Source organism: Cynoglossus semilaevis, chromosome 3 (genome assembly GCF_000523025.1).
Source record: "Cynoglossus semilaevis isolate Cse_v1.0 chromosome 3, Cse_v1.0, whole genome shotgun sequence".
Classification (NCBI taxonomy): Eukaryota; Metazoa; Chordata; class Actinopteri; order Pleuronectiformes; family Cynoglossidae; genus Cynoglossus; species Cynoglossus semilaevis.
In genome coordinates this window covers 1,074,233-1,082,753 of record NC_024309.1, presented here as the reverse complement: position 1 = coordinate 1,082,753, position 8,521 = coordinate 1,074,233, and positions in this window count along the sequence as shown.

Below are 8,521 nucleotides of genomic sequence, written 5' to 3'. Positions count from 1 at the left end.
AACACGAGGAAACACAGAGTAGGAAACTCACGAACATGAAGCTCTAACACAGTCACAATGATCAAACACACAACACCACAATCACAATGATCCAACCCTGACAGAGTAAGGGAGAGGGGTATATATACACACAGGGAGCACCAGGTGACACAAGTGAAGCTAATTACCAAACAGGTGAGTGTGATCCCACAGATAACCCCACAAAGAACACAGGAAAACACGGAACCAGACAGACATGACACTTGTAACCTGAAAAACTCATATCTCGGTTAGCTCGTATCATGTAGCCCCACTGTATATTTATTACCAAAAGGAAATATATTAGGAAATTATTAACAAACACATTGTCAAGACCGTATAATAAACATTTCAACAAACTGTTGACAGATCGAACAGAACAGAAGAAAGTAAACCTCTTGTGTGTGGGTCTGTGACAGACAGGGAGGAATGGACTCGTTGACTCGGTGTTCGTCCATGTGTAGACATGCTATGTTTTATTTTAAGCCCTTTGAAAGTGGAAAAGTCAGACCCACGCAAGTACGTTGCTGTAAAAGGGAAAAGGCATTTCAGGGCCACAACAGGTGCAAACCACCAGGTCAACAGATTATAACGTTGTCATGCCGACGTTGCACGCGAGGATTGTTTAGGTACCATTGAGAATCCGGCTCACAAATAGGATCACAAATAGCCATTAGTTGTAGGAATAGTTACAAAGAGTTGTACAGAGAATAAAGTTTATTTTTTGATTCTTCTCTTTTCCTTCAGTGTTTCATGCCACCTCGGTGAGGCCTCCACTTTGAGAAAAAAACATGGTTAGTCCACTTCTAAAGGGAAGGACAGATTGCAATACTAGTGCTTTAAAACCTGTGTAATTAGAACACAAATTTTACTTTTATTTTACTTTAATTGTTTGTTTGTTTTTTTGTTGTTGTTGTTTTTCCCCATCCTCTGTAAAATACCATAGCCCTACACCTTCACATTTTGTTTCAACGGAAAGCTCCACATTTCCTCTGTCGATAGCTAAAGAAGTTTATTCATTCGAATTTGAGCTACCGGTGGTCAGGAGGTGAAAGCAGGCAAACATGAACTCCCTGTTAACTTCAGGTAATTTGTCAGGATATAGGAAAAATGCCACAGTTGTTTTGCCATGGTTGGACACAAAGTTCCTTTACGTTCCAACTAAAAGAACATGCCAATATGTAATATATATGTATATACGATTTTGAGACAAACAGTGGTATTGGAATGAAGGTGACCAATAATTGCCCTCAAGATACGAACATCGATGAGTGGCAAAAGCAGAGCTTTTGTTTTCCCAGAGTATAACTCTCAGTGATGAGTCAGCACAGTCCAATATGGCCTGGAGGTTAGGGGAGTGTAAAATAAAACACGAAAACCCATTTGAATTGTGGGCTGACTGCAGACTTGAAGCAGGAGAGTCATTTGAACACCACACATACTGTACAGACGCTGGGTAAGGAGAAAAATGACTCCCTCATTAGGAAACCTGCCGTTCATTGATCCGTGTTTGTCTATAGGGTAATGATAACAGAAACGAATAACCGCAGTGGCGGTAGATGACAATAAATGCTAATTTAATGAGAGCAGCCAGCTATTGGGGATTTACATTCTCGTTTCTTATTCCCATACCAGGCAAACATTAACATCTAATGAGCACCGGGGACTGCAAATATGAATCACTGGATAATCCCCCCATAATTAATGTCATCAAACTCCTTCCCATACAATGGGTGACCAGCGCTTCAACTGGCCGATCATTTGTTTCTTTCATCCTTCACTAATTCATCTCTTCATCTAACAAAATCCGAGACACTCGTTGCTCTCCCTGCTGGCACGAGTGTCAGGAATAGTTAAGTGTGTTCTCCATGAGCAGCAGCCACTAAAGATAATGAGTGCCCTTATTATGAGCTGATGTAAGACCACTGGACGGCGTCTGGTCGGCGTCCCCTCCTGCATTTCTCTGCTGTAGACACTCACTCAATCAAATGCTAACGTCCGCCCTCTACGCCTGTAATCTGAAACCGGTGTGGGCTAATTGCACACGGACAGTGTTGTATTTTCATTAGGTCGAGAAAGACAGTGATGGTAATTTCATTGGCAAGATGAAGTACGGTGGTACGAGTTACTTCAGGCACTACATTAGCTAACAAGAAAGACATTAGTGTCAATATAAATAGTTTCATTAGCACGTTTCAATCAACATTGCTAACACTTACTGCCGCTCCGCGCTACATTTTATATTGTCCTGACTTCAAACTGTCGAATCAGAAGATAAATGAAGGTTTTTGTTTTTTTAACCCTTCTGTTGTCCTCTGGGTGGGTGACGGATGATATGCCTTTGTGTGTGTGTATGTGTGCGCGTACTCCTGTACTGCACCGCTTGTGCCAACATTTCGTCATACTCGGAGACAAGATTCCAACCCAGTGCAAGGATGCTAGGTGTGTACAAAATGCAAAAGACAAGGAAGAGTTGAAAAAAATGAAAAAATAAATTAAAAAAGGAATAATGTCAGTAAGGATAACTTGATACAACATATTCATGTTCGATATTGTATTGATAACTGTATCAGCCAAAACCAATTAATTGGAAGGTATCGATCCGATACCTTTTGGAGGTTGCAGTTGCTGATTGGATAGTTTCCCCATTTACGAGAAGTCACAGTGAAGTTGAGCATTTGAGCTTAGGTATCGGATTGGATGGCTATAGTTTATTTGTTTGTTTTTTTTTTATGTCTGCGCTTACACACCCGAACCCCAAACAAAAACAAACGCAAAACATATAAACTATAAACAAAAATGTTCCAGGATCTCACAGGTGTTCCTTTTGTTACATTTTTCTTCAAGTGCAAAACATATAACTTATACACAAAAATGTTCCAGGATCTCACAGGTCTAGTATAGGATCTGAATGTTCCTTTTGTTACATTTTTCTTCAAGACTTATGTGATACAAGGTGAGTATTTATTCATGTAGTAGAGGTCGGCGACCCACGTTCTTGACCCAAGGTGTTTCATTGTAACATCGCCATCTACCATAAATGTATTATGACGACGTAAGACATAATGTCATCATGCGTGTCATGGTACATTCACTTTCTTTCATTTGTGTTCTTTTTTTGGGAAGTTTTTGCCCTTCATTATGGCTCCCAAGGGTAAATCAGACTCTGAAGTTTCTATGTCACAGACTGTGGTGTTACCACTGCTCATAATCACATGTTTGATTAAATTAACATTACACAAAAAGTCATCTTTGGCCATGTCGACAAACTTTAGAGCAGGGGTCTCGCACGAAAATGAGCCTGGGACAACTGTAGCCCGTGTCATGTCAATAAAGAGCTAAGAGTTAACAGTAGATGGTCAGATTGCATGATACTGAAAACTAGTGGGGGCTGCGGGCTGCATTTGGGTTGTTCTGCGGGCCAAATGTGGCCCGTAGGCCAGGGGTTTGGAACCCTGCTTAAAGATGGGTTTTTTTTATTTTTTTATTTTCGGATCTTCCATTGTATCTAAAAAAAACATGTCCTAGGACTTTACTACATAATTTAGCTCTTCAAAATGCTGACCTTTTAGTGGCATCCTGTATATGAGTAGCTGAGTCTTCAGTTCCCAGGTTCATCTCCTATGAAACCAGCTGCCAGTGTGGGCTCAGGAGGCAGACACTACATTGTTTCCTTCTCTTTATATTCAGAGTTAGTCCTGAAGCCCTTCAGGGTAAACCTTAACTATACCTCAGCCATGCTGCAGTCGACCCAGACTCCTATGGAAACTCCAGTGCTGCACAGACCATTTATTACACACATTAAATCATAATTGTATTTACTGTTGTGGTTTGTGTTTACTGTCAGTGTTCCGTTATCTCCGCTGCCCCCCATGAATATCACTAATTATATTTATTTTTATGTCAAACTGTAAAGTCTATTGTGGTAAAAAAAAAAGTGAATTTACAAAAATAGAACAATAAACAGAATATTGTTACAGCGAGTAGGTGGAAAAGGTGATGAGAATTGGGACAGTTTTCTTCAGATAAGGAGGAAATGACCACATTATTGAATTATTGCATCTGCATTTGCAAAAGAAATATATATATATATATATATTATTACTATTATTATTATTACATCAAAGATGGTGTTAAAAGCCCGAGTGTACCATGTGCACTTATATTAGCCCGAGTGTACTTATATTAATAATGCTTTTCTTGGCTCAATAAGTAATTGCTTTCACATTATTATTCCCTCAAATTTACTGGTTTTAAAATCATTCTAGACCATTAACAATTCATTCACTTCAGAGGTGCATTTCAGAATGAAGATATCCAAAAGTGGACATTCTAAAATATTTTCTCCAGGCTTCAGAGTGCTTTAAAACTAAAGAAAACTACTAAATAAATTAAAGTAAAAGATTGACAGAATATTCAAGATAAACAACCTGCTCTCCTTGACTTCTTCTCTGCGAGTTTAGATCGATACAGGACTTTTAATGCCTTCACTACAGAGTGGATTGGTTGATGAGTACTATTTCAGTACAGCCAATGACAAACTTGATGTGGCAATAGAGACTTCTTTACATGTGCCAGTTCAAAGAAAATCATGTTGTGATCATAAAAAAAAAAAAAAAAAACAGTTAAAAATCATGTTGTGATCATAAAAAAAATAAATACATTTTTCCTGGAAACAGTATTTTAGGAGTAGATATTGTGTAAGTCAATCTGCTGATCTGTTTCCTTCTGACTACTTTCCACAGCTTCAAGGCTCTGGCTCTGAACTTTATGTCACTTTTGGTTTTCAGCCTCAGAAAAAAAGTGAAACATTAATCGAGGATGTCTTACACCACAGCAGACTACAAATTGGTTCCTTTGCAATTAAGAATTCAAATGTAATAGATGGAGTGCTGTGTCAGCTGAAGAAGCACGGATCACTGCGGACGTATAAAGCTGAAACCCTTAAAATAAAAAGCTTTTTACACCTACTTTAACCAAAAAATAGTACGCAATGTCATCCTGGAGCCTGACACAAATGGTGACAGACATTTGTGCTCCCATCTTCTACCACACAGTGCAGGCGGACAGCTCATCATTTTCTTGTTGTAGAACCAGGGTTGACATTATGATAGTTTTTTTTTTTTTAAACTTGTTTCTTCTTTTTTAAAAGCCATATAGAATTACATTTTGTGGGGATGTGGACTACAGCAGAGAACCTTTTTTGTACAACCTCTTTTGTACAAAGGACCGGTTGGCCGATATCAGCCGTTACTGCAGGTAATATCGCGCAATCATTGAAGCATCATTAAATTATGGAAATTAAACATCTTCTAGTCTTTATTCTGTTAATATCGGTATCTGAATGAGCCATTGTTTTGAAACATTGGAAAAAATTGTGCTGTATTTTCCAGACAGTAAGTCACTCCAGAGTATAAGTCGCATCAGCCAAAAAATACATCATAACGAAGAAAACAAAAAACATATAAGTCGCACAAGCCAGCTAGATCGTCTGTCAGTGTGAAAACAAAGAACAAACAAAGAAAAAGAAAAAGTACATTTTCAGTGGTACAGCAGTAGAGCAAACGTGTGACATTATATATTTAAGTCACACCTGAGAATAAGTCGCAAACCCAGCCAAAGGATGAAAAAAAGATTTTTAGATGGGTAATTTTTACTAGAGTAGAATTTAAGCAAGGTACAAGATACTTTTACTTAATTACATTTTTTTAGTACTTTCTCCTCTTCTGGTGACTAGTTAGTGTAATTATAATATCCGTTTCTTACGGTACAACCCACGCATTAGCTGGAACTTCTAGCAACTGCTGGGTGAGTTTGGCACACGTTTACACCAGTTGAGCAAAAACCAACTGCCTCTGTTGGTTTAGTGACTGCAAAATATAAATGGTTAATTAGTGTAGCAGTAATTAGACTTTTATTTATTTTACAAATGTGAGCACTCTCTCTCTATCCAGTAACATTCCTTCATGTAACGCTTAAATACTCAAAACATTTCCTTTTACCTCTGGGCTGATTTGGAAACGATTACTTCTACTAACTTACTAAATACTTAGTCATTCAGGTTTCTGGTCACAAAACAGCAAATGTGTACTGCAAACTAGAGAGCATTGATTCCGGGATAATGACATATCGATACTCACATGATTATTGATTGAGTAGTGATTATCCTCATAACGGATCATATACAAAATAATAAATGAAACAAGCGACACTTACACATCTTTTATGGTAACTTACTACATGCTGGCTTTTGTGCTGCAATGCCCCCTGGTAACGTAAAGTGTGATTAAGTTTACTAGACATCTTTGTCCCTTAATGGTAGCAAACACACTATTTGGGTTACATTGTGTTAAAATAAAGTAACATAATTTATTATGACTAAAATGTTTACTAAAAATACATATTAAAATTGTTGGTATTTGTCACCCATTTTACTTGGTTAAAAATTACATCATATCGAATCAAAAGAAAATCTGGTATTGTCCATCACTACCGTAAAGGCAAATTTCATAGAATGGTTCTCAATTCTGAAGTCAACAATTAAAAATAAAATAAAGAAATATTAATGAATTATTTAATTAAAGTGAACATTGGTTCATTTGCTTTTATCAAATTCACAGCACATTTTTATGAAGCCTCATCTGTCAGGCTTATCGGGTGATCATATATATATGTTGGGCTGTTTTGTGGCTGGGGAATACATTACGTATTCACATTTCTGCAGCAACAGAATCCTTTGAATATTAGCAAGGCATGGAGCTGTCTGACTTGATCAAATATTGCCCTGAAGTAATTCCGTCTGTGCAAGTAACGATTATTTTTTTTTATCTCTGATTCGCTCTGTTTTTTTTTTCCCAAGAAAGGAATCAGAAAAGAGAATACGTGCTGTAAGCAATACTGTGATTTTACCTGAGCTGTATTCACACATGCAGTTTTTCTAGCTGAGTAATACATTATTAATACTTACAGTGTTTGCAGCAATTACAGTACTGTATATTCAACAAGCCTGGACAACAGTTCAAATCTGAGGGCCAAGTCTAAAGGCTTTAGGTTCTGTTGAATTTTTCATCAAAGATTTGTTTGACCAATGGCCAGTATATGTCATGTGTTTTATTGGGTTAAAAAAAAAATCACACAAAGTATTAATATCGATATTGAGAACAATTGCTAAAAAACATATCGTACCAAATACAAAAATGTGTTATCGCCCAACACTACCATACAGATTTTTTTTTTAAGTTTCAAATTTTCAAACAAAACAATAAAAAAAAGTCTGGACAACAGTTGAAAAATAGATGGTTTTAAAAGAATGTTTTTGTTAACTCTCTCGGTCCCCTTCCCTCCAGTCTGTTTTCTTCATTAATCAGTGTCATCACCTTCACTTGGTGTCCTGTGATTCCTGCTTCATCAGTCTCATTTGTGTCACCTGGTGCCCTGGGTATATGTATACCTTCCTCCTGCATTTAGTCCTTGTTGGTTGATTGTTGGTCATGTTATGTTGTTTAATGGTCATAGGTTTTAGGGTTGGGTTTTTTTTTTTCTTGTTTTTTTTTTTAAAAAAAAACAAAACAAAAATCCAGACTTTGTGTTCTTGCGCGTGCTTGTTGTCAGGCGTGTTCCTGTTTGTAGCCTGTTCCTTTGTGTCCTTTGTGTCTAATATGTGAATGTTCTGTGGTTTGGGCTTTGTTGATGAACTTCCTGTTCTTAACCTTGGCTTCTGAACTGCTGCATTTGAATCTCCTGAATGTAACAGTTTTTAACATAAAAATATTGTCTATGGTCAAATGTTACAAAACATTGACATTTTACTGTTTTTTTTTTTCGTTTATTTTTGGTCATGCAAATATTTTAAAAAAAGCATGACTCTAAAGACATAAACCACCTTAACCTACCGAATATTCTAAAGCTGTCATTTAAATGCCTTGTTTATGAGTACAAGGGTCTTTGACTTTCAGTACCTACAGCGCTACATAACTCACTTTTCAGAACCACCTTGACCTATGTTAAGACAGTGGTAACATCTAGGACATAAAAAAACATCAGAAGCCTGCCTTTTGCCTGGGAGCCATAATGAAGGGCAAAAGACCCCCCCCCCCCCACAAAAAAAAACCAAAAATTTTTTTCCAATTGAATTTTCTCCAAATTTACTTTCTGCCTCATTAGCACAAGTGTGCTTGCTTTGTAATTCTTTATACAGACTTTCAAAAAATAATAATGATTTGTTGTTGTAGGAAAACAATTTAAAAAAGAAGCAGAAATATACTATTTATTAATTTAATAAAAATCACCTGATCTACAAAATAATAATAATTAAGAAACAAATTTATATTATTGTTATAAAAACAGAAATAAGGCAATGGATAAAATAACCCGGTGAGGGACAGTGAGCTTGACAGTGTCAAGTGGAAAAATGAAGCTCGACTGAGCACTCGTAACTAAAAGTTGCTTACTCGTAACTTGGAAAACTTGAATTCCGGGTAGCTTGTATCTTGAAGCCCCACTG